Here is a 3,325-nt window from a genome sequence, read left to right as displayed (position 1 = left end):
TCTCAAGTACGAAGCTCGGACAGCCATCAAATCCCAATACCTGGCCAACTTCGTCGCAGAATACACCAATGCCCCAGAGACCCCCATCGATTGAACCTCTATGTCGACGGCTCATCAAACAAAGCCGGAAGTGGAGCCGGCATTATCCTGGAAAGTGACCAAGGGATATGGTGCACGAATTGTGAATCACACTTTTCACAATTCGTACCACTAACCAGCAAGTGCACTGGGTCGTCCAAGTAATACCTTACGTGAGTAAGGGTCGAATCCCACGGAGATTGTTGGTTTGAAGCAATCTCTGGTTATCTTGTGAATCTCAGTTAGGAGGTCAATTATAATTATCAGTTGACTTGCAAATGAATAAGGGAACATAAAATAAATACTTGGTATGCAGTAATGGAGAATATGTTGGAGTTTTGAAGATGCTTTGACTTCTGAATCTCTGCTTTCTCCCTGTCTTCTTCTTCACGCACGCAAGGTTCCTCCTATGGCAAGCTGTGTGTTAGTGGATCACCGTTGTCAATGGTTACCATCCGTCCTCTCAGTGAAAAAGGTCCAGGTGCGCTGTCACCGCACGGCTAATCATCTGTCGGTTCTCGATCATGTCAGAATAGGATCCACTGATCCTTTTGCGTCTGTCACTACGCCCAACACTCGCGAGTTTGAAGCTCGTCACAGTCATTCAATCCCTGAATCCTACTCGGAATACCACAGACAAGGTTTAGACTTTCCGAATTCTCAAGAATCCTGCCAATGGATTCTAGCTTATACCACGAAGATTCTGATTAAGGAATCTAAGAGATATTCATTCAATCGAAAGTAGAACGGAGGTGGTTGTCAGGCACGCGTTCATAGGTTGAGAATGGTGATGACTGTCACAAATCATCACATCCATCATATTGAAGTGCGAATGAACATCTTAGATAGAAACAAGCATGTTTGAATAGAAAACAGAAATAGTTGCATTAATTCATCGAAATACAGCAGAGCTCCTCACCCGAACAATGGAGTTTAGAGACTCATGCTGTCAGAGATTACAAAGTTCAGATCTAAAATGTCATGAGATCTAAAATAAATCTCTAAAAGTTGTTTAAATACTAAACTAGTAACCTAGGTTTACAGAAAATGAGTAAACTATGATAGATAGTGCAGAAATCCACTTCTGGGGCCCACTTGGTGTGTGCTGGGGCTGAGACTAAAGCTTCTCACGTGCCTGGGCTGTTTTGGGCGTTCAACACCAGGCTGTAACCTGTTTCTGGCATTGAACTCCAACTTGTAACGTGTTTCTGGCGCTGGACGCCAGACTGCAACATAGAACTAGCGTTGAACGCCAGTTTACGTCGTCTATCCTTGAGCAAAGTATGGACTATTATATATTGCTGGAAAGCTCTGGATGTCTACTTTCCAACGAAATGGAAGCGCGTCAGTTGGACTCCTGTAGCTCCAGAAATTCCATTCCGAGTGCAGAGAGGTCAGGATCCAACAGCATCAGCAGTCCTTTTTCAGCCTGAATCAGATTTTTGCTCAGCTCCCTCAATTTCGGCCGGAAAATATCTGAAATCACAGAAAAACACACAAACTCATAGTAAAGTCCAGAAATATGAATTTTTCCTAGAAACTAATGAAAATAAACTAAAAACCAACTAAATCATACTAAAAACTAAGTAAAAACAATGCCAAAAAGCGTATAAATTATCCGCTCATCACAACACCAAACTTAAATTGTTGCTTGTCCCCAAGCAACTAAAAACAAAGTAGGATAAAAAGAAGAGAATATACAATGAATTCCAAAAACATCTATGAAGATCAGTGTTAATTAGATGAGCTGGGCTATTAGCTTTTTTGCTTCTGAACAGTTTTGGCATCTCACTTTATCCTTTGAAGTTCAGAATGATTGGCATCTATAGGAACTCAGAATTTAGATAGTGTTATTGATTCTCTTAGTTCAGTATGTTGATTCTTGATAACTGGGTGAACCTTTTCAGATTGTGACTCAGCTTTGCTAAAGTCCCCAATTAGAGGTGTCCAGGGTTCTTAAGCACACTCTGTTTTTTGCTTTGGACCTCGACTTTAACCGCTCAGTCTCAAGTTTTCACTTGACACCTTCACGCCACAAGCACATGGTTAGGGACAGCTTGGTTTAGCCCTAAGGCTAGGATTTTATTCCTTTAGGCCCTCCTATCCACTGATGCTCAAAGCCTTGGATCCTTTTTATTACCCTTGCCTTTTGGTTTTAAGGGCTATTGGCTTTTTGCTCTTGCCTTTTGGTTTAAAGAGCTTTTGACTTTTTCTGCTTGCTTTTTCTTTTTCTTACTCTCTCTTTTTTTTTCGTATTTTTTTTTCTCTGCAAGCTTTGTTCTTCACTGCTTTTTCTTGCTTCAAGAATCATTTTTATGATTTTTCAGATTATCAAATAACATTTCTCCTTTTTCATCATTCTTTCAAGAGCCAACAATTTTAACATTCATAAACAACAAATTCAAAAGACATATGCACTGTTCAAGCATTCATTCAAAAAATAAAAAGTATTGCCACCACATCAAAATAATTAAACTATTTTAAAATTCGAAATTCATGTACTTCTTTTTCTTTTTCAGAAAACAATTTTCATTTAAGAAAGGTGATGGATTCATAGGACATTCATATCTTTAAGACATAGACACTTAGGTACTAGTGATCATATAGTAAAGATACAAACATAATTAAACATGAAGCATAGTAAACGAAAAACAGGAAAATAAGAACAAGGAGATTAAGGAATGGGTCCACCTTAATGAGGGTAGCGTCTTCCTCTTCTTGAAGAACCAATGGTGCTCTTGAGCTCCTCTATGTCTCTTCCTTGCCTTTGTTGCTCTTTCCTCATAGCTCTTTGATCTGCAGTCAATTGCTCTACCACTGAATTATGGAAAAACAAAAGCAATGCTTTTACCACACCAAACTTAGAAGGTTTGCTTGTCCTCGAGCAAAAGAAGAAAGAAGTGGAGAAGATGGAGGAGATGGAAGTGTGTGAATGGATGGGTTTGGGAGGGGAATGGTTTGAATTTGAATGGTGAGGTAGGTGGAGATCCTGTGGGGTCCACAGATCCAGTGGGGTCAAGGATTTAGCATCCCTGCTCCAATTAGGCGTACAAAATGCCCTTACTATGCAATCCTGGCGTTTAACGCCAGACTGCTGCCTGTTTCTGGCGTTAAACGCCCAAATGTAGCCTATTTCTGGCGTTTAACGCCAGACTGATGCTTGTTTCTGGCGTTAAACGCTAGCTTGATGCTTGTTTCTAGCGTTAAACGCCAGACAGATGCTTGTTTCTGGCGTTTAAACGCCAGA

The sequence above is a fragment of the Arachis ipaensis genome, chromosome B1, assembly GCF_059453495.1.
Source record: "Arachis ipaensis isolate K30076 ecotype BB chromosome B1, ASM5945349v1, whole genome shotgun sequence".
NCBI lineage: Eukaryota > Viridiplantae > Streptophyta > Magnoliopsida > Fabales > Fabaceae > Arachis > Arachis ipaensis.
The sequence above is the reverse complement of the archived record's forward strand: the minus strand, read 5'-3'. Positions refer to the sequence as shown.